Source organism: Budorcas taxicolor, chromosome 16, assembly GCF_023091745.1.
Source record: "Budorcas taxicolor isolate Tak-1 chromosome 16, Takin1.1, whole genome shotgun sequence".
Classification (NCBI taxonomy): Eukaryota; Metazoa; Chordata; class Mammalia; order Artiodactyla; family Bovidae; genus Budorcas; species Budorcas taxicolor.
Genome location: NC_068925.1, coordinates 72,164,749 through 72,187,776, shown reverse-complemented (window position 1 = coordinate 72,187,776; position 23,028 = coordinate 72,164,749). Strand labels below are relative to the sequence as shown.

General features: G+C 38.0%; 1 protein-coding gene and 1 pseudogene across 1 annotated transcript in view; both read left to right on the top strand.

The window, feature by feature from the left end:
• The window catches only part of PPP2R5A (protein phosphatase 2 regulatory subunit B'alpha), a 69,039-nt gene that overhangs the window by 5,730 nt on the left and 40,281 nt on the right, over window positions 1-23,028 (top strand). The gene's annotated exons all lie outside the window — the stretch shown is intronic.
• On the top strand, window positions 1,097-1,197 carry LOC128061927 (uncharacterized; annotated as a pseudogene).

Here is a 23,028-nt window from a genome sequence, read left to right as displayed (position 1 = left end):
TAAGTAAAATAGTGTGATCACTGGGACAGAGTACCATCCGGTAAATAGACTGAAGTTGTCTTCCTGCATTATTGATGAGTCACAATCACTTTGGGCTGGTTGGTTAACCCTTCTGAACTTCAGTTAATTATTTTTACTTGTAAGAATAGTATTTTCCCTTGATACAGTCTTGAAGATGAATTGGTCTTTAGTGAGTTAAAGACTTTGGATGACAAAGACAGGTTTATCAACAAAAATAATACATTTGGGAAATAATAGATTTTTGAATAATCTTTGAATTTTAACTTTTTTAAAATTGTAAAAAGACAGGGATGAAGACTAGCTTATTTTTATTTATATGTGTTTAGCAGGGTTGTCAACCCTGGCTGTGCTCTTAGTTTTAAAAAACATCAGTGCCTGGGTCTTACCCTCAAGTGACTCTAAATAAATTGGTCTAACTAGGTTGCAGGCATTTGTATTTTTGAAAGCTCTCAGAATGATTCTAATGTGCAGCCAGGGTTGAGAATCACTGGTTTGACATTATCTGTCTATTGATTTAATTCATTAGTTGAGACTTTGTGCTTTTCTCTAGATATTCATGGCTCATTACCCAGCCTGTTAACATTTCCTGCCCTCACTTCACCTGCTGCTATTTACTTTTCACTCTCTTAACTTTGCTGCCCCCTATGGCTAATCAGCTGCTTTCCTGAAGGGGGAGAATGCTGTTGGATTCTGGAGTTTTAGGCGTGATCTTTTGTAGTTTGTTGTAGTTAGCGTAATTAAAACTCCGCTGTTATCCTTTGATGCAAGGTGATCAGGTTTGTTTTTTTCTGTGATTTTTGGAGCTGTGGCTGAGCTGTCAAGCAGAAGTGAGAACATAAGAAAGCAGTTTGCCTAGTTTTAATCCCGTCATCCAGGGTAACATAATCCCAACCAATCTGGAATGTAAAACTGTTTGCTGGATGTTCACAGCAGTGTTCCACCTCTTGAAGATTTAGGACTAATATAACTACTGTATAAATTGACTATTAGGTGTTGAACAAATGAGATATTGTTGATCATAACTGTGTTTTTGGTAATGCCTTATATTTATTTAGCATCAAGTAATGTTTTTCTTGTGGTTGCCTTGGCAGCACATATACTAAAATTGGAACTATAGAAGATGAGCATGGTTTCTGCACAAGGATGACACACATTTGTGAAGCATTTCAGAATTTTGCAGAATAGCATTTTGAGGCGGGGGGAGAGAGAGAGAAAGAAATTTTTTCTTCAGAGGGTTTTCACATCTGTCCTCTAAATCTTGACCACAGTCTTTAACTGAAGGTAGGGCAGCAGTGACCTGGGGCTGTTTACATTTTATAACCATATCTTGTCTTTGGCCTTTCTGCCAGCCAGTTTGAATAATACTTGTGTTTGCTGATTTGCTGTTTTGAGTCAGTTTCAGTCATTACCTAGTGAAGTCCTCTCTCCAGAATGAGATGGTAAGATTTTTGTGAAAGCAGAAGTCACCTGTGTTTTCATATCCTGTTAATAGTACCAAAGTACAGTGTTCTGTGCATAACAAGTATGATCATGTAGGCCGTCACTGTTTTGATTAAGAAATTACCTGTTAGCCCTCCCTTTACACCTTTGTTCAGGTTTTTTTTAAGTAAATTAATTTTGGGTTTTTAATACCATGATAAATAGTAGATACAGTTTTGGAACAGATGATTGTTTGCTCCTGTATTTGGGGCTTTGCCTCGAGAAGGAAATGGCAACCCACTCCAGTATTCTTGCCTGGAGAATCCCATGGACGGAGGAGCTTGGTGGGCTACAGTACACGGGTCACAAAGAGTCGGACACGACAGAGCGACTTCACTTTTACTTTCACTTTGATTTCTGGGGCTTTGCCAGTGACGGGTGTGACATGTAACATTATTGCTGGGGAAGGTACTGTGTAAGATCTGTGTGGAAAAGTAATACTGGGTTGACTTCCAGATGTGGACAGCTGTATATAAATACCAGATAAACTGAAATAACTAATTTCCAGTAGTTTCTAAATTTAAGGTTCAGTATTTATTTATAAGGATGTCCTTGAAGGAGATGAAAGGAACAGATTTTAAATATATAATTACTTTTAGTGCATTATTATGTAACAGGTAACCCGCGTGATGTGCCAAAAGAGTTTTACTGGACAGACTACATTTATATGAAATAACTTGTACTTGTCTGAGCAGGATATTCACTAATAAGCAGTTTCAGACCACTTTTTATGTATATGTTTTTGAACTCTTCCCTGAAGAAATTTATTCATGTGGGTTTTTGTGTGAGTAATGGTGGATTTTAGAAATCCTGCAGTTTTGATCATATTTCTTAAAGAAACCTATTAGGGTTTTCTGGTAGTTTGCTGAGTATCATAGGTTCACATAAAATCCAGAGAACCTATTTCTAACTCGGATACTGAAGGCAAGGGATTTCTTGGGAACTCACTCCTCCTACTGGAATGGTGCTGCTAATTGCATTTACGGTTCCCTTACTGTGCTGTTGTGTCTAGTTGAGCCTCCCAGTGCTGAACAGGACCTCAGGAGTCATTCTGGTTTAGCTTTCATTGGGAAAGAGTTTCATTGTTCTTCAGCAAAAGAGACATAGATGTATAGAACAGTCTTTCGGACTCTGGGAGAGGGAGAGGGTGGGATGATTTGGGAGAATGGCATTGAAGCGTGTAATATCATATAATAAACGAATCGCCAGTCCAGGTTTGATACAGGATGCTTGGGGCTGGTGCACTGGGACGACCCAGAGGGATGGTACGGGGAGGGAGGAGGGAGGAGGGTTCAGGATGGGGAACACGTGTACACCCGTGGCGGATTCATGTTGATGTATGGCAAAACCAATACAATATTATAAAGTAACTAAGCTCCAATTAAAATAAATAAATTTATATTTAAAAAAAATCTATGCAGGAGACCTGGGTTCGATCCCTGGGTTGGGAAGATCTCCTGGAGGAGGGCATGGCAACCCCCTCCAGTATTCTTGCCTGGAGAATTCCCCATGGACAGAGGGTCCATGGGGTCACAAGAGTTGGACACGACTGAGTGACTAAGCACACACGCACACACATAAAATAAACATCTTATTTTCTCACCACAAGAGCCTTCTTTAAGGTAGGGAGAAAAAGTATAGGGTTTTTAAGCTCTTAGATGCTCCCTCAGAATCTGCTTAGTTAGTGAGTAAACTGCACAGACAATAACTAAAAAAATGTTAGCTCTATGAAACCAGAATTTTTTAAAGAGTGGACTTAACTTGTAAAGGAGTGTAAAATATTAACTCTAGCTTCAGAAATGATACATTTTCTCTGTTTGATTGGTCTTTGCCTTTGATTCACACTCACTGATAAAGGATGTTCTAGAATTATAATTATTATCAGAAGATGATAATTATTTGAACTCATGGTTAATCCTATGCCTTTAAATTTGTAAAGTAAAAATGATGAGACAGGTTTTGTCATAAGCTCTGAATTTTGATTTAGCAAAGAGGGGTGTCTTTAAAACAATTTTCTAAACAAACTTTTCTAAAGATAAACATTTGTTGAAGTCATAAGTAAAATAAAATATAACTTCTATAGGGATATATGTTTTTTTTTCACTTGCAGTACCATTCTTTTAATTAGCCAGAGGAAAAATATTTTGTTTGCCTGCTGTGAAACTGGAAATATGCTTTGCTTTCAAAATCTAATACATGGATTCATGTCAATGTATGGCAAAACCAATACAGTATTGTAAAGTAAAATAAAGTAAAAATTAAAATTTAATTAAAAAAATCTAATACAGAAATATTTTCCTCTTTGATGTTCATAGTGCTTAAATTTTAGGTGAACCATTGTAGAGGTTAAAATTTTACTCAGTAAAGTTAATAAAATGATGAATGCTTTTTCTTTTGAAATGTCTTTAGGAGCTTGTGGTCTGGTGGGGTACATCTAGACATGTAAACTGGTGGTTTCAATTAGCGACAAGTGTTGTGATAAGAGTAAGCAGTAAAAGCCTAGGGGAGTGTGTAAGGGACCCAAGTCAATTTTGTGTAAGAGGAGGAAGATCAGGGAAGTCTCCCTGGAGAAAGTGACAGGTAAGCTGAGACCTGCAAGGCTAGATGTGTTAGACCAAGACAGGTGGGTTCTAAGAGGCCTGCCAAGGACAACGTGGGCATCCTTAGAGGTAAGTAAGTGGCTGTGATGTGCTTTGTCTCTTTGCATGCCCATGGGCTGTAGCCATGGGATTCTCCAGGCAAGAATACTGAAGGGGTGTTGCCATGCCCTCCTCCAGGGGATCTTCCTGACCCAGGGATTGAACCCTGGTCTCCTGCATTGCAGGGTTCTTTACCATCTGAGCCACCAGGGAAGCCTGTAAATGCTGGCACAGTAACACAAGCAAGAGCTAATGGTCTCCTTGTCTAAGTAGGAGTGAGTGATATCACAGCAGGGACTTGGAAAGAGGGAAAAATCAATGATGATACATTCCTGACTTGGGCAACTAGATGTATAGCAGCAGTTTACTGAAAGGGAAAAAGAGTAGAAGATCAGATGTGGGAGAAGATAGTGGTTCTACATGTGGGACGGGTTGAACTACCTGTGGAAATAGAAGTGAAGAGTCAAGTAGGAAATTAGATATTTGGGTCTGGAGCTAAGTAGAAAGAGCTGTGCTAGGAATCAGCATTTAGAAACTTTAGATTAAAGATGATTTTTGAAGAGATGCAAGTAGAAGCAGCTGCCTACTGGAAATGTACAGTACAAGAAAAGGGCAAAGAATATCATGATTTAGATGATGATCAGAGGAAAAGGAGCAACAGCTTGAGTGGAAGATAGGAGAGAGTAGGGACAGGAGAGGGTAGGGACAAGGTGGTCAAAGGAAGAAAATGTCTTTTTAAATAGGGATGAGGTGGGGCTAGTAGCAGTCAGAAGAGTGGCTGACAGGTCAAATATTTAAGAACTGAAAAGCTTCCATGGGTTTGGTAGTCTTCAGGCAACACTGGTGACTCGAGATGCATTTCAGAGGGTTGATGATCTTGAAACCAGAGTTCTCTAAGGTGGGGAGTGAATGGAAATGGAGTGCCAAGTGAGTAAGTATGGACATCTCTTTCAAGAAGTTTGACAAAAAAAGTATCACTCGAGCTGCTGGGTGGAGAATGGATTGTAGCAGAACTAGGTTTTTAGAAGGAGGACCAGTCAAGAGTTTGTTTTAATAGGCTAGATGAGATATGATATGGCTAGGGCTGGGTGGTAGCAATAAAGATGGAGAAAAGAGATGTGTTCAAAGTACAGCTAAGCTGGGACCTGTCGACGAATTATATGGAGGAGATGGACAGACAAAGGTAGGAGTCAGAGATATTTCCCAGGTGTTTTAGCTTGGACAGCTGCTGCTGCTAAGTCGCTTCAGTCGTGTCCGACTCTGTGCGACCCCATAGACAGCAGCCCATCAGGCTGCCCTGTCCCTGGGATTCTCCAGGCAAGAACACTGGAGTGGCTTGCCATTTCCTTCTCCAGTGCATGAAAGTGAAAGGTGAAAGTGAAGTCGCTCAGTTGTGTCTGACTCTTCGAGACCCCATGGACTGCAGCCTACCAGGCTCCTCCGTCCATGGGATTTTCCAGGCAAGAGTACTGGAGTGGGGTGCCATCGCCTTCTCCAGCTAGCTGAGTGCATAGATCTACCACCACTGAGAAGGAATACATTAGGAAAAGAACCAATAAAGAGGAAAAATTCAGAGTTATAATTTAGACATTCTAAGTTTGAGATGTCTTTCAGAAACCTGGGTATAAATATCAAATAGACTTTTGGATGTGTGAATCAGAGAGTGCCCACTGGTAATTTCTGTAACTTCTAAACATGAATTAAAAGATGTTGAGATTGTTTATTAGAAAATGTTAGTAGTTTGAGATGCTGACCACTATATCTTTTGGCCAAAATGGGATTATCTAGCCCCATTGAGTGCAATGTCTGTACAAGACATCATATAGTGGTAAGATATCCTTGATATATGTGTGAGGTGATCACAAAATATGTTGGGACAGATGCATGAATAGGGTAAGTTATTTAATTGACTGTTTTCTGCCTTTAGACTAGAAGTTAAATACTTTAGGACCTAAGATCCATAACTTCCTTCCCAGTATTTAGGCATTCAGTGCTTGGTTTTAATATTTATTGAGTGAAATAATGAAGCAAATGCTATTAAATTGATTTAAAGAAAAACACCATTTTGTGCCATGCAGTAATTTACAATTTTATAATGATTTATAATTGAGTGATAGTTTACGTACAGCTCCAAATTGAGCATTTTGTTGATGAAGAAACCAAAACATAGGTTATATTCTTGTGCAAGTCATTTATAACTTCATCTTCTCAGTTAATTCCTCCTCTTTAGTGTGAAACTGAAGATATGTATTGTCTGCAGTAAAGCAAAATTAGCCCTTTATTTTTTGTTTTTAGCTCTTTATGTTCTAAACAGTGCAAAGGAGAAATAGTTGAGAGCCTTACAAGAAAGATACTGATTTCTTACAGGACCTGGGCAGGTAGGCCAGTACTGAACATAGGTTTTTCCAAGACCCTGTAAAGCAAAAGATCTTTACGTCTCAAATTCTCCTGGAATAAAAATGCTTTGTTGATCTTCTTTGCAGGTCTTCCTTTCAGCACAGTTCTTCCATTTTTTAAGTAACATAAAGTTTTTCTGTAGAAGAAATTGGAGAGTATCTGTTTTATGAATGAGTACTGAGAAGCAAGATGAAGTGAACTTTTATCAGTTAGCACATTTGTGTCAGCTAGATTTATCATTTGGTGTCTCTACTCAGTTAAAAGTTATAATCTGTAATTAGCAGCTTTGAGGAATTATGGAATTGTTATGGGATATCACAAACTGATTAAAATCTGTCCACTTATTTTTTTCCTCTCTGTTCCCTGCTACACGTGCTATGTACAAATAGTTTTGAAAAAAATTTTTTTAACTGTGACCACGTTAACATTGTACTTTCTAATCATTATTTCCCAATTCAAGGAAGGAGAATAAATTGGGAGTCAGATAATTGAGACTTGAGTATAATAAAAGTCAACTGGGCCAATTCATCTTATCACTTGACTGCTAAATTCCACCCCCAAAACTGAAGTTAGACAATATGTCATCTCCTTAAGTAGTTATCTACATAGATTTGTGCTCCCAGACTAAATTTGAATCCGAAGTGGAAATAAAGTAGCAAATGTAACAATGAAATATTTTAAAGGTGCATTTAATTTTCACAGTATTTTCTTCATAGGAAATTTCTATGATTCATGTAAGAGAGGTTAAAAAAATAACCCAGCTTTTACATACCTACCAGATACCTAGGCACTGATTTTGGTACTTCATATAGTTTGATAATTCTGTTTTTTATTTGTACGACCTGGGTAAGCTTACACATAACATATTTTAATATTTTGAGAACTGCTTTAAAAAAAAATCTAGAAAAGTAGTTTCTTCTGTGGAATGACTATTTTAGGATACAATACTTGCAATGAGTCATGAGTAATCTCAGTTTTCATGGTTTTCTAAAATAAACTCATTTAAAGACTATGCAGTAAGAAATGTCATATTCTTAACTTCCCTATTTCTTGTATAATGGCTTTATTATTTTTGCATAAACTTACAGACTCACTCTTAAAAAACAAGCCAAAAGAGAATCTTAAAAGATAGAAAGTAAAAATCCCCAGCCAGAAGAAACTTCTAAAAATTTGAGCATCATCTTAGATTTCCCATTAGTGAGATCATATAATAATGTATGCTGTTTTATAATTCATTACTTTGACTTTAATAAAATATTATAAATAGCACATTTCTGAAACAAAAAATGTAATCTATTTAGAATTATTTCTGACTATATTTTATTATTTTTGGAAATGCTGAGTCAAATAATTCTAAACCTTGATTATGAAAATTCCTTATATTATCCATAAAAGGAGATAAAATAATTTCTAAGAGTAGTGGTTCTTTATTTTAGGGAGATTATACATGGATCTTTTAGAAAATCTAATTAAAGGAATCCATCATCTTCTCAGAAAATATATATAGTATTTTATATATAATTCCAGGGTCCTTGAATTGCACCACCACCACCCTGAAGCCCATCTCTGGTCAGATAGAGGAGGGGAGTGGGTAGGGTATTTTGTGGACTATCATAGGACTTGCTCTAGAAACTTCAGCAACCTTGTTAAAATAAGTAATCCTTTTTCTTAACACAATAGCAGGTGTTTCTTATGGGGTGCAGGTAGGGTTAGCTAAAAGACGAAACTCATCACAGCTATCAGAACCATCTATAAAAACACTTTAATACTTCTTGTTCCCCAGAGGCCCCAAATGAAACAGTTCAGTTCAATTCAGTACAGTCTCTCAGTCGTGTCCAACTCTTTGCGACCCCATGGACTGCAGCACACCAGGCCTCCCAGTCCATCACCAACTCCCGGAGTTTACCCAAACCCATGTCCATTGAGTCGGTGATGCCATCCAACCATCTCATCCTCTGTTGTCCTCTTCTCCTCCTGCCCTCAATCTTTCCCAGCATCAGGGTCTTTTCCAGTGAGTCAGCTCTTCGCATCAGGTAGCCAAAGTATTGGAGTTTCAGCTTCAACATGAGTCCTTCCAATGAGCACCCAGGGCTGATCTCCTTTAGGATGGACTGGTTGGATCTCCTTGCCATCCAAGGGACTTTCAAGAGTCTTCTCCAACACCACAGTTCAAAAGCATCAATTCTTTGGCACTCAGCTTTCTTTATGGTCCAACTCTCACATCCATACATGACCACTGGAAAAACCATAGCCTTGACTAGATGGACCTTTGTTGACAAAGTAATGTCTGTGCTTTTTAATATGTTGTCTAGGTTGGTCATAACTTTCCTTCCAAGGAGTAAGCATCTTCTAATTTCATGGCTGCAATCACCATCTGCAGTGATTTTGGAGCCCAGAAAAATAAAGTCAGCCACTGTTTCCTTTGTTTCCCCATCTGTTTGCCATGAAGTGATGGGACCAGATGCCATGATCTTAGTTTTCTGAATGTTGGGCTTTAAGCCAACTTTTTCACTCTTCTCTTTCACTTTCATCAACAAGAGTGCTTCTAAAAACCTTTACTGTACTTAACGAATAGTAGGCTTTATAATCAAATTAAGCAGATTGATAGAGATATTCCATTTATTCTCCTAGGAGCCTGTTTTTCAGTATTCTGCTTCTCAAGGTTCTGCATTCCGAGAAATCCATGTAACATGCTTATCTTCATTTAAGCTTATCTTCACTAGCTTATCTTCATTTCTTGTTCTTATCTACTTTAAAGTGGTTTTTTAATTGGAAAAAAAAAGTAACATAGTGAATTTTTTGAGATAAAGATTGAGCAGTTACTTAAACCCTTCTGTAGTGTAGTAGTTCTGGACATACTCATATTTGAATGGTAGTTGAGTAAGACATGTTAATATTTATGTTTTAATATCTGTGTCTTTAAAGTTTTAGATGGTGTTCTAGGGGTTTTCTTAAAATGGTATATACAGTTGTATATTAGAATGTATTATCAGACTGGTAGGGTGCATATATTCAGATTTCTAAAATGTGATATCTACAATTTTCCCAGCATTTTCAATTTTAAGGAATTCATAGACCCTTAACTAAGTCATATTTAGTTACAATGCTATGAATCATTTGTTAATAAACATTTCCGTTGTTACTTTGTAATAGCTTGATCCTCTAAAGTTTCAAATAAAAGCTGATTTTAGACTCCTAGTTATTAATGTTCTAGGGGTATTGCCAAAAAAAGCTACATGTCCTATATTCTGTGCCAGTTTCTTAAATTAGAATCTTGGATTGCATCCTCAGCGTGTCACTGTAGTGGTATTGCTGGGTTGCTATGATACGGTGCTTGTTCTATAATTTGTAGCATGAATCTTATATGAGCGCCTACTTTAGATTTCAAATATGTGAGCAGCAGTATTTGGGAATATGTTACCTTTTTTCTTTTAAGAAAAATTATACCTATAAAACTGATATTTCTGTTATGACTTCTGATACCTAGACCTTCAAACTGTTCTTAGATGTAAAATAATGAACAACTTGAAATAATTTAGTTATCTCTTTGAAGTTTAGTATATCATATTAACTTTTATGACAATGGACAAGAAGAGGAAGATTTTATGATAATGAATATTTTAAGACTTCAATGTTCTTGGTATTTGAGGTCTTGAAAGAAATGAATGTAGACTAGATTTTCTGATAATATTCATTTAAGACAGTACCAGTAAAACCATATGACAAGGGAAAACTCCAAGTTATATTGCTGTTCTGAATGTAATTATTTTATTCAGTGTGCTGTTCTTAAAACCAGCCTTACATGGCCATATTAATAAGCTATTATTATCATCTCTTTTAAAAAAATGTTATTGAAGTATAATTTGTTTGCAGTGTGTTAATTTCTGCTGTTTGGCAAAGTGATTTAGTTATACATGTATATATGTATATATTAACTTTAATATTAGGGGCAGTATTATATATTATCATTAATATTATGGGCTGTGATCAACCTAGACAGCATATTAAAAAGCAGAGATATTGCTTTGCCAACAGTGGTCCATCTAGTCAAAGCTATGGTTTTTCCAGTAGTCATGTATAGATGTGAGAGTTGGACTATAAAGAAAGCTGAGCACCAAAGAATTAATGCTTTTGAACTGTGATGTTGTAGAAGACCCTTGAGAGTCCGTTGGACGGCAAGGAGATCCAGCCAGTCTATCCTAAAGGAAATCAGTCCTGAATATTCATTGGAAGGACTGATGCTAAAGCTGAAACTCCAATACTTTGGCCACCTGATGCAAAGAACTGACTCACTAGAAAAGACCCTGATGCTGGGAAAGATTGAAGGCGGGAGAAGAAGGGAATGACAGAGGATGAGAAGGTTGTATGGCATCATTGACTCGATGGACATGAGTTTGAGTAAGCTCCAGGAGTTGGTAAAGGACAGGGAAGCTTGACATGCTGCATTCCATGAGGTGGCAAAGAGTCAGACTTGATTGAGCAACTGAACTGAAACTGTTTATAGTTTATCAGAATATTGATTATAGTTCTCTGTGCTATAAAATATGACCTTGTAGTTTATCCATCCTATATATAATAGTTTGCATCTGCTAATCTTAAGCTTGCAATCCTTCCCCTCCGCACTCTCCTCTTCCCCTTGGCAACTACAAGTCTGTTCTCTATATCTGTAGCCTGTTGGATTTAATATGTTTATTTGTGTTATATTCTAGATTCCACATGTGAGTGGTATCATATGATACTTGTCTTTCTCTTTCTAATATACTTCATTTATTATAATAATCTCTAGGTACATCCATGTTGCTTCAAATGACATTATTTCATTCTTTTTTATGGCTGAATAATAGTTCATTGTTTGTGTGTTTGTGTGTGCGTGCATGTGTGTGTATATATAAAATACTATAGCTTCTTTACCCATTCATCTGTTGATGGGCATTTTGATTGTTTCTCTGTCTTGGCTATTGTAAATAATGCTGCTATGAACATAGGTGTGCATGTATCTTTTCAAATTATAGTTTTGTCTGGGTGTATACCCAGCAGGGAGATTGCTGGATCATTTGGCAATTCTAGTTTTTTGAGGAAACTCCAGACTGTTTTCCATAGTAGTCACACAATTTACATTCCCATCAACAGTGTAAAAGTGAAAAGAGAAGTCGCTCGGTCTTGTCCGACTCTTTGCGACCCCATAGACTGTCGCCTTCCAGGCTCAGTCCATGGGATTTTCCAGGCAACAGTACTGGAATGTATTGCCATTTCCTTCTCCAGGGGATCTTCCCAACCCAGGGCTTGAACCCGGGTCTCCCACATTGTAGACAGATGCTTTACCGTCTGAGCCACCAGGGAAGTACTTGTAGACTTTTTGATGGTGGCCATTCTGGCTTGTGTGAGGTGGTACCTCGTTGTAGTTTTGATTTGCATTTCTCCAATAATTAGTGATGAGAAGCATCTTTGCATGTGCCTTTAGGCCATCTGTATGTCTTTAGGGAAAAGTCTGTTTAGGTCTTCTGCCCATTTTCCAATTGGGTTGTTTGTTTGTTACTGAATTGTAGAACCTGTTGGTTTAATATTTGTTTATTTTGGAAATTAAGCCCTTGTTGGTTGCATCATTTGCAAATATTTTCTCCCACTCCATGGGCTGTCTTTTCATTTTATTTATGGTTTCCTTTGCTGTGCAAAAGCTTATAAGCTTGATTAGGTCCTATTTGTTTTTGCTTTTATTTCAGTTGCTTTGGGAGACTGACCAATCACTGATATTATTTCTGTCAGAAAAGAAAAGAAAATTAGTCTCTCAGTCGTGTCCAACTCTTTGCCATCCTGTAGACTGTAGCCTGCTAGGCTCCTCTGTCCATGGAATTTTCCAGGCAAGAATACTGGAGTGGATTGCCATTTCTTTGTCCAGGGGATCTTCCCAACCCAGGGATCAAACCCCGGTCTCCTGCATTACAGGTAGATTCTTTACAGTTTGAGCCACCAGGGAAGCCCCAGTAAAATTTCTGTCAGAGAATTTTTTTAAACTTTTTATTTTGTATTGTGGTATAGCTGGTTAACAAAGAGTGTTGTGATAGTTTCAAGTGAACGAGGAAGGAACTCAGCCATACTTATGTATGTATCCATTCTCCCCCAAACTCCCCTCCCATCCAGGCTGCCACATAACTTTGAGCAGAGTTCCATGCACTGCACATAAGGTAGGTCCTTGTTGATTATCCGTTTTAAATGTAGCAGTATGTACTTGTCCTTCCCAAACTCCCTTACTGTCCCATCCCTCCAGCAACCATAAGTTCATTCTCCAAGTCTGTAGGTCTTTCTGTTCTATAAATTCAACTGTATCATTTCTTTTTAGATTCTACATATAGGGAATGTCATACAGGATTTCTCTTTGTCTATGTCAGAGAATGTTGTGCCTGTGTTCTTATTATTAACTCTTACATGATGGTTTTTAATTTTCATTTACATGTTCCATGAAAATGTCTAATTTAGTATGCTAAATTAGTATAGGCAATATAAAGACAAAACAAGAATATTCTAAGCATCTGTTGTAAACGTGTACATTTATGGTGGAATGAAGTTTGTGTGATTATTATGTGTATATGATCTTTAAACTGTAATTTATCCTTAAACTTTTACTCTCTTTGAATAATATCTTAGGTATTTGACATAAAAGTATTTTAGGGACTGGATTAAGTTTTTTAAACATCTTTATTTAGATATGATTTATGTACTATAAAGTTCATCTTTTAAAGTACATAATTCAGTGGCTTTCGGTATATTCACAGATAAGTGCTACTGTCACTGTAGTCAATTTCGAACATTTTCATTATCTCAAAAAAAATGTTATACTCTTTAACTATTACCTCCATTATCCCTTCATCCCTGCCATCCCTACACTAAGCAGTCACTTATCTATGTTCTGTTTCTATAGATTTCCCTATTCTAAACATTTTCCGTGAATGGAAGCATACAATTATGGCCTCCCTTTTTTTTTTTGGTGTGCTCAATTGTGTCCGACTCTTTGTGATCCCATGGACCATAGTCTGCCAGGCTCCTCTGTTCATGAGATTTCCCAAACAAGAATACTGGAGTGGGTTGCCATTTCCTTCTCCAGGGAAATGGCAGTAGTTGTGACAAGAAAAGAAAGTGAAAGTGAATATCGCTCAGTCTGTCGGACTGTTTGCAACCCCATGGACTATACATGAATTCTCCAGGCCAAAATACTGGAGTAGGGAACCTTTCCTTTCTCCAGGGGATCTTCCCAACCCAGGGATCCAACCCAGGTCTCCCGCATTGCAGGCAGATTCTTTGCCAGCTGAGCCATAAGGGAAGGTCAAGAATACTGGAGTGGGTAGTCTATCCCCCAGCAGATCTTCCCGACCCAAGAATTTAACTGGGTCTCCTGCATTGCAGGCAGATTCTTGACCAACTGACTAGGACTTTTTGTCTTTTCCTGACCACAGCCTCAACTTTAAATTCCAGTGACTTTCCGCTAACTGCTATCTTGTTTTCAACAATGCAGTGGAGCATCATTGTTCAGCAATCCAATCAAATTCAGGCTCCTTGGAAGGGATAGTTCTTGATGTTAGTGTTCGATATTTGTTCTGACACCAGGAGGGCTCCTCTAAGCTGCTCCTTTATCTGATATTATCTTGCAAACTCTCCAGACTAGAGTTTAGCCTTATATCCTCATCGAATCTACAGATCTCTCTATTACCTTTTACCACAACTGCCATTGTCTTGAGAGATTCAGCTTAAATTTAAGCTTGAACTTTTCATGCTCTGTTGAAAATGAAGCCAGTTCCTTTGGGAAGAGACAAAACAGCCCATGTATGGCTTGTTTCTCCCTCTTCCCCGGGCAAAATCTTGTGAGCCAGAGCTCTGGAGCTAGGAGTGGGGAAAATGGCATGCTTCTCTCTGAGGAACAACCCATTTTAGGAGCTGAATGTGAGGTGGAGAGGGGGCAGGCGTCTGAGATTCTGTTGGCTTTCCTCTTCCAGTATGGAACTACAACCTTATAGTCCAAGACTAAGATAATTGGAGCCCCAGTGTTCTCAGTGGTTCTGCACCAAGAGTAGAGTCTTTGTCCCATGGATCGAGGTTGGGTAGAAGATCGGACTTCTACCCAGGTAGGAGAAGCACTTCTACAGTTCTTGACAACACTGGCCTGGGAGTTGACCTCAGCAACAGGTAGCTGTGGGCAGAATGAGAACTGCCAGCATTCTGCTCCATACCTGAAGAAAGCTGTCTGACTGGGAGCTGGAGGTAGAGGTATCCTTGGGTGTACCTCTCTGGAGTGGAATTTCTGCCTAGCTGAGGTGACAGGAGAAAGGGAGAAAGCTATCTTGGTTCAGATACTAAGATTGGCTTTTCGCTTCAGATATTCATAGATACTCTTGGATAGATGATTCCTCATTTACTTTTCGCCTTAGGATTATTTCCAGAGGCTTTAAAAAGTTATTTTTTAAATGATTTTCATCAGTTTCACTGGAGAGCAGGTCTGGAGCTCTTAAGCTTGTCTTGCTAAAAGTTGATCTCCCTGTGGACTAAAAGATTTAGCTTCTTTTATAGTAATAATTTGTACCTTACAATTATATAGAAATTCATAGCTTGCAGATATATAATAATGCCAGTAAATTTGAAAACTTAGAGGAGAGGAGTTGGGAAAATCCCTTGAAATAAACAAACAGCTTTCTCAAACTGACAGAGGAAGAAACGAAAGTCTGAGTAAGTCTTACATCTATTTAACTGAGTCCTAATTAAAAACCCTGGCAAGGACAGTACAAGAAAAGGTGATTACAGACCAATATCCCTTATGAACATAGATGGAAAAATCTTATACACAAGATTAGTAAATTGAATTTAGCAGCACATAGATAATACCTCATGATTATGTGGGATTTATGCCAGGAAGCTAAGGTTGGTTTACATTCAAAATGATTTGCTGAATAAATATTGATAGAATAAAAATGTCCTACTGTTAGTTCAGTACAAATAGAAAAGAAGAAAATTCCTTTTCTGTATAGTTAGCTTCTTTCTAGTACTTTTCCATGCAAATTCCAGCCATTCAGGAGCCTTGATCTGCAGTGTCTGTTTAGCTCAGTCTATTTGGCGTTTGCTATTTTGAACCTGTATTGTTTCTTCCTGTACTGCAGTTACAAATAGAGCTGTTGCAGTTGTGGAACTCACTCTCTTTTCCTTCTCTCAGAAATAGCAGTCCTGTACTACCTGTTTTCCAGCATCTGAAGACAATTACCTTATGTATTTTGTCCAGTTTTTAGTAGTTTACTATAGGAAGATTGGTCTGCCAGAAACAGAAGTCTTGCCCACAGTTTTTGTCAACCTTATGCAATAAGTATGAAATGATATATGGCATTTCATACATAAACTCATATATACAGTTTATATATATTTACATTTTTCTCCTTAACTAGTGTGGTTAAATGTCTTGTCTTCTTTATTGGTGCTTTGTGTTTCACATGCCTTTCTGTAGGTTTATTTTCTTTATCTTACTGATTTATAAATTTTGTATGTGTGTGTGTGCTGGATGCCATTCAGAGTTGTTTAGAAAACTCTAAATACTTTATAATTTTCCTATTCACATTTAGTTTTTTAGTTCTCTTGGAATTAAATGTATAAATAAGTGAGGGAATCTAACTTTTTAATATGAATAGCAAGTAGTCTTTGCATAATTTATTTTGAAATTCCCCATTGACTTTTTTTTTTAAAAACACAGCAATTCTATTGTATATCTTCTATGTATGTGCACGTATTTGTAGGTGCCTTATTTCCCTAGCCTGTGGTCTTTTTGTCTATTCCTGCACAATACCATTTAGTTTTAATTACCTTGTGTAATAAGATCACTGTTCCCTTCTTTGTCTTGAAAATCATCTTGGCTATTCTTGGTTGTTTGGTTTTCCAGATGAATTGTGAGAGCAACTCTTCAAGTTCTAGCAAAACACCCTGTTGTAATCCAAAATGTATCTCTGTTAGTTATGTCTTTGATATATTTCTTCAGAGTTTTATAATTTTCCTCATAAAAGTCATGTTTTGTTCTTGGTTAGATCTTTCAAATCACTTGCCCCTGGAACCAAGTCACCATATGATGAGGAAGCTTAAGCCATATGGAGAGGTCACATACGGGGGTTCTGGCACTAGCCCTAACTAGTCGTTCAGCCAGAGGCCAGAATCAACTATAAGACATATGAGTGATTGAGCCTTCATATGTTTGCAGTCCCTAGTTTTCTAGTTTTTTTAGCTTGAGGACTTAGATACCATGAAGCAAAGATAAGTTGTCTGAACCTCTGACCCAATGAAATTGTGATAGATAATAATTCTTGTTTTAAGCCTCTAAAGTTTGGGATAATTTGTTATTAAGCAGTAGAAAATTGGGCTTCCCTGGTGGCTCAGAGGTTAAAGCATCTGCCTGTAATGTGGGAGACCTGGGTTTGATCCCTGGTTGTGAAGATCCCCTGGAGAAGGAAATGACAACCCACTCCAGTATTCTTGCCTGGAGAATCCCATGGACGGAGGAGTCTGGTGGGGTCCATGGGGTCTTAAAGAGTCGGACATGACTGAGCGACTTCACTTCTTTCACTTTCAGTAGAAAATTAATACACTGGATACCATTCTGGTTATGATTTGGCTTCTCCTGTAAGCAAGAGAGTTCCAGAAAAAGCATCTACTTCTGCTTTATTGACTATGCCAAAGCCTTTGACTGTGTGGCTCACAACAAACTGGAAAATTCTTCAAGAGGTGGGAATACCAGACCACCTGACCTGCCTCCTGAGAAATCTATATGCAGGTCAAGAAGCAACAGTTACAACTGGACATGAAACAACAGACTGGTTCAAAATTGGGAAAGGAGTCCATCAAGGCTGTATACTGTCACCCTGCTTATTTAACTTATATGCAGAGTACATCATGTGAAATGCCAGGCTGGATGAAGCACAAGCTGGAATCAGGATTGCTGGGAGAAATATCAGTAACCTCAGATATGCAGATGACACCACCCTTATGGCAGAAAGCAAAGAGGAACTAAAGAGCCTCTTGATGAAGGTGAAAGAGGAAAGTTAAAAAGCTGGCTTAAAACTCATTCAGAAAACTAAGATTATGGCATCCAGTCCCATCACTTCATGGCAAATAGATGGGGAAACAATGGAAACAGTGACAGATTTTATTTTCTTGGGCTCCAAAATCACTGCAGATGGTGACTGCAGCCATGAAATTTGACACTTGTTTCTTAGAAGAAAAGTTATGACCAACCTAGACAGCATATTAAAAAGAAGAGACATTACTTTGCCAACAAAGGTCCACATAGTCAAAACTATTGTTTTTCCAGTACAGATGTGAGAGTTGGACCCTAAAGAAAGCTGAGCGCTGAAGAATTGATGCTTTTGAAGTGTGGTCTTGAAGAAGACTCTTGAGAGTCCCTTGGACTGCAAGGAGATCCCACCAGTCCATCCTAAAGGAAATCAGTCCTGAATATTCATTGGAGGGACTGATGCTGAAGCTGAAGCTCCAATACTTTAGCTACCTGATGCGAAGAACTGACTCATTAGAAAAAACCCTGATGCTGGGAAAGATTGAAGGCAGGAAGAGAAGGGCATGACAGAGGATGAGATGGTTGGATGGCATCCCGACTCTATGGACATGAGTTTGAGCAAGCTCCAGGAGTTGGTGATAGGGAATCCTGGTGTGCTGCAGTCCATGGGGTCGCAAATAGTCAGACATAACTGAACGACTGAACTGAACTGAACTGATAGGTCTGCTTAAAGTTTAACTGGACTTCCCTGGTGGCTCAGTGGTAAAGAATCTGCCTGCCAATGCAGGAGACGTGGGTTCAATCCCTGAGTTGGGAAGATCCCCTGGAGGAAGAAATTGCTACCCACTCCAGTATTCTTGCCTGGGAAATCCCATGGACAGATATAGTACTTGGAATAATTTCTCATCCTAAATTAATAAACTAGCATTTGTTACTATGTCACGAGCTTGGCTAATTTATATTTGTATTTTATATGATAAGAAATCATGTATCTGCATGTATAAGACTGAGGAATAAACTCATTGAAAATTCACCATGAACATCATGTTTCTTGAGAAACTGACCTTCCTCTCTTGAGAATGAATTAACATACCAATGTGGCTGAGACTGAAAGTTTTCATGTATTCCATGATACTTGTATAGTCAGATACAACTTGTACTATGTTAAAACACCTGAACTTGTCTTAAATACCTGTTAATTTGGTGGTACAGTCTTTCTAAATAGGTTTCATAAACTGACACCAAAGAGTACAGTGTAAAACTTCCTTACAGTTTTCTAAAGACTCTTAATTTACTTAAAAAACTTCTTACAAAGTTCGCTAATATCAAATGAGTCAGGGGATAAGCTAGGTTCTGTACTCAACTATATAGGTGTTACTTTTTTCTCAAATTTTTCTCAAATAGTTTATTCTGTGAGCCTTGAGATCTCTTGTGACTCCAGCAGAAATCCACCTTGGAAGTCATGTTGCATCACTTCCGCAGTATTCACTCTGTTCCCTGGAAGCAAGTCACTTTAGTCCAGCCCACATTGACGGCAGAAGTAGACTCCACTTTCTGAAGAAAGGAGTATCAAATAATTTGTGGACAAATTTTAGAACTACTGCGCTTGCTAGTTTGCAGTAGCTCTGGGCTTCCCTGGTGGCTCAGACGGTAAAGAATCTGCCTGCACTGCAGGAGACTTGAATTCTATCCTGGGTCAGAAAGATCCCCTGGAGAAGGAAATGGCATCCCACTCCAGTATTCTTGCCTGGAGAATCCCATGGACAGAGGAGCCTGGTGGGCTATAGTCTGTGGAGTTGTGAGAGTCTAACACAACTCAGAGACTAACACTTAACACTGCACTTGATAAGCTTGAAATTAGTACAAAGGAAGTTTTATAAATTAATGATATTAGGCTTAACATATCCTGATTCTCTGTCTCACAATACAAGGTATAGTTGTGTTTAGGTCCTGGTAGACTTCAAATCCTTTGACTAAAGTTTTCTCCTGCAAGAGGAGAGAGTGGGATGAATTGAGAAAGTAGTACTGACGTATATAAGTAACATGTTTAAAGTAGATAACTAGTAGGAAGCTACTGTTTAGCACCGGGAGCTCAGCTCAGTGCTCTGTGATGACCTAGAGGGGTGGGAGAGAGGCTCAAGACGGAGGGGATATATGTATACTTAGAGCTGGTTCACGCTGTTTGTACAGCAGAAACTAACACAGCCTTGTAAAGCAGTTATCCTCCAGTTAAAAATTTTAAAAAATAAAGTTTTTTACTCATTGAGTAGTGTTTGCATGGGCACTGTCTTTATTTGCTTCTAAAGAAAATGAAGAAATAATGATGGGAAAGTGCATTCCAGCCAGTACATGTGCAAACAGGCCACCTGGGGAACTTGGAACTGTCAGCATGAATGGAACTTAGGATGTAAAGGGGGAATGATGGGAAGTGAAGTTGGAAAGGTAGTGCCCCTCAGTTTCTCCTTCTCTCCTTTCACCCTCAGCTTTTGTCATCGTTACATTTTTAAGGTTAATATTTTCTATGGCCATAATTAAGTTTTATATAAATTGTTAAGTTAATTCTAAAAGTTGAAAGCCAGTGGGCAGGGTTTATGTGTGACTGCATAGGCTCCAGAGCTAAATAATATATATCCTTTCTTATTTAGTTTTTTAAAGTATTTCCTGGAATTTCTAATTATCTGTTTTTTCCCACCTTTAACATACTCTCAGTTTTTTCCTCCAAATCTCCATGTGATAAGATACCCTAATGATTCTGCTTTAGAGACCAGTTTCTTAGGGCCTTTCCTCCCGCTCTAAACTGATCCAGTTTTTCTCTAGGTCTGCTTTTCTTGAATTTCTGTAATTCCTGGATTCCATTCCTTTCCCTTTCTCCCTATTGCTGCATCATGTCCTCAGAATTTCCTATAAAAGGTTGTTTGAGGGTGCTAAGTTTTCCAAGTAGTTGCATGTCTGAAAGTACCTTTTTTGAACCTGTATCCTATTTCTGCTTTATTGATTATGCCAAAGCCTTTGACTGTGTGGATCACAACAAACTGGAAAATTCTGAAAGAGATGGGAATACCAGACCACCTGAGCTGCCTTTTGAGAAACCTATATGCCGGTCAGGAAGCAACAGTTAGAACTGGACATGGAACAACAGACTGGTTCCAAATAGGAAAAGGAGTTCGTCAGGCTGTATATTATCACCTGCTTATTTAACTTATCATCACAAGAAACGCTGGGCTGGAAGAAGCACAAGCTGGAATCAAGATTGCCGGGAGAAATATCAATAACCTCAGATATGCAGATGACACCACCCTTATGGCAGAAAGTGAAGAACTAAAAAGCCTCTTGATGAAAGTGAAGGAGGAGAGGGAAAAAGTTGGCTTAAAGCTCAACATTCAGAAAACGAAGATCATGGCATTTGGTCCCATCACTTCATGGGAAATAGATGGGGAAACAGTGTCAGACTTTATTTTTTTGGGCTCCAAAATCACTGCAGATGGTGAGTGCAGCCATGAAATTAAAAGATGCTTACTCCTTGGAAGGAAAGTTATGACCAAACTAGATAGCATATTCAAAAGCAGAGACATTATTTTGCCAACAAAGGTTCGTCTAGTCATATGGTTTTTCCAGTGGTCGTGTATGGATGTGAGAGTTGGACTGTGAAGAAAGCTGAGCACAGAAGAATTGATGCTTTTGAACTGTGGTGTTGGAGAAGACTCTTGAAAGTCTCTTGGACTGCAAGGAGATCCAACCGGTCCATCCTAAAGGAGATTAATCCTGGGTGTTCATTGGAAGGACTGATGCTAAAGCTGAAACTCCAATACTTTGGCCACCTCATGCAAAGAGTTGACTCATTTGAAAAGACCCTGATGGTGGGAGGGATTGGGGGCAGGAGGATAAGGGGATAACAGAGGATGAGATGGTTGGATGGTATGACTGACTCGATGGAGATGAGTTTGAGTGAAGTCCAGGACTTGGTGATGGACAGGGAGGCCTGGCGTGCTGAGATTCATGGGGTTGCAAAGAGTCAGACATGACTGAGAGACTGAACTGACTGAACCTTGTTATCAATATCAGAGGTATTTTGAAGCAATGACAATAAGTATGAATATATTGGTATTTCAAGTCTATTATATTGGCCTAGTAAAAATAGCCAAGTAAAAACAATGTGACCTTACCACCTGAAAGTGCTAAATTGCCATATTGAAACACCACTGAGTATACTTCATTTGCAAGCGTGCTTGTAATGGGGAAACTGAAGTATAAAGTCATCAGTGTAGACACTGTTAGTACTTTTTACATTTAGTAAACAAAATTATTACACATTCTTTTTCTCACAAATTACTTTTTATTCATATTTATGAAATACAGCCAAGCTATAGTCTTATTTTTTCAGGTAATTGAAATATATTTTTTGTCTGTTTTTCTTATGAGGAAATTCTGAAAATTGATGTTTCAGAAAGATCCCTAAGAGTTAGGCTATATTAAACATCTGTTTTATAATTTTTTAATGGTGAAACCGTTGATCTTTTTTTACTAGGATAACCATTATAAAAATTGGACTGATATAAAAATGTTATGTGTCTTGAACCTAGAAGTAAGCCAACCAATAGTAGACGATAGGAGCATCCTCTCTTCTCTCATTTAACCTTTTCCAATCTGATCAACTCTTTCACCATTGTTTTACCTTAGCTTCCAAGAGACTCAATGCAGAGTGCGTAAATACAACAGTCAAATACCTTGTATAGCTTTCCTGCTTTTAATTAATCCTGATTTTATTTATAATTGTTCTGTTTATATTTAATCTTATAAACACTCTCAAATTCTTTTTGACTCCAGGTTATATTTTTTAGGGTTTTGTATCTTGCCTTTTCAACTTGCTTCTAAGCCCTTGAAGACAGGAAATCATCTCTAACTTTCAAAACTAGCCTCAAAGAACTGTGTTAAAGTTAAATAAATAGACATAGGAAACACTTAGAATTGTATTTGGCATGAAGGAAATGCTAATGTTGCCAGTGTTATGTTTTATTATGTTCAGATTACTCTATAGAACATGTACTTATAGGAGGTGTTTAGGTAAGAAAAGATTTTTCTGTTTCTCAATACTTAACAGAAATTTCAGGACTGGACATTCGTATTTTAACTCAGTGCCAAATGAGTTGAAATGTTAACTGCTTTCTAAATACATCTAATGTTTGGTAAAATCCGAAGGTGACCTCTTGCATCCAAATATTAGGTAATGCTGGGACATAATTCTGGAGGAGAAAGCAACTTGAAAGAAGTCTTTAGGCTAAGTAGCACATTACTGAATTGAGAAGCTATGAAAAACATGAATTTATTCTCAAAGGAGGCTGAAGAGATAGGTGCCCAGAAAAAGAAACTTACTTTTTATATGTAACATGTTCCTGAATCTACTGTTTGCTAGTCTTGAAGATCATATTGTGTCTTCGAACATGTTAGCTGTAGGCTACTAGCCTG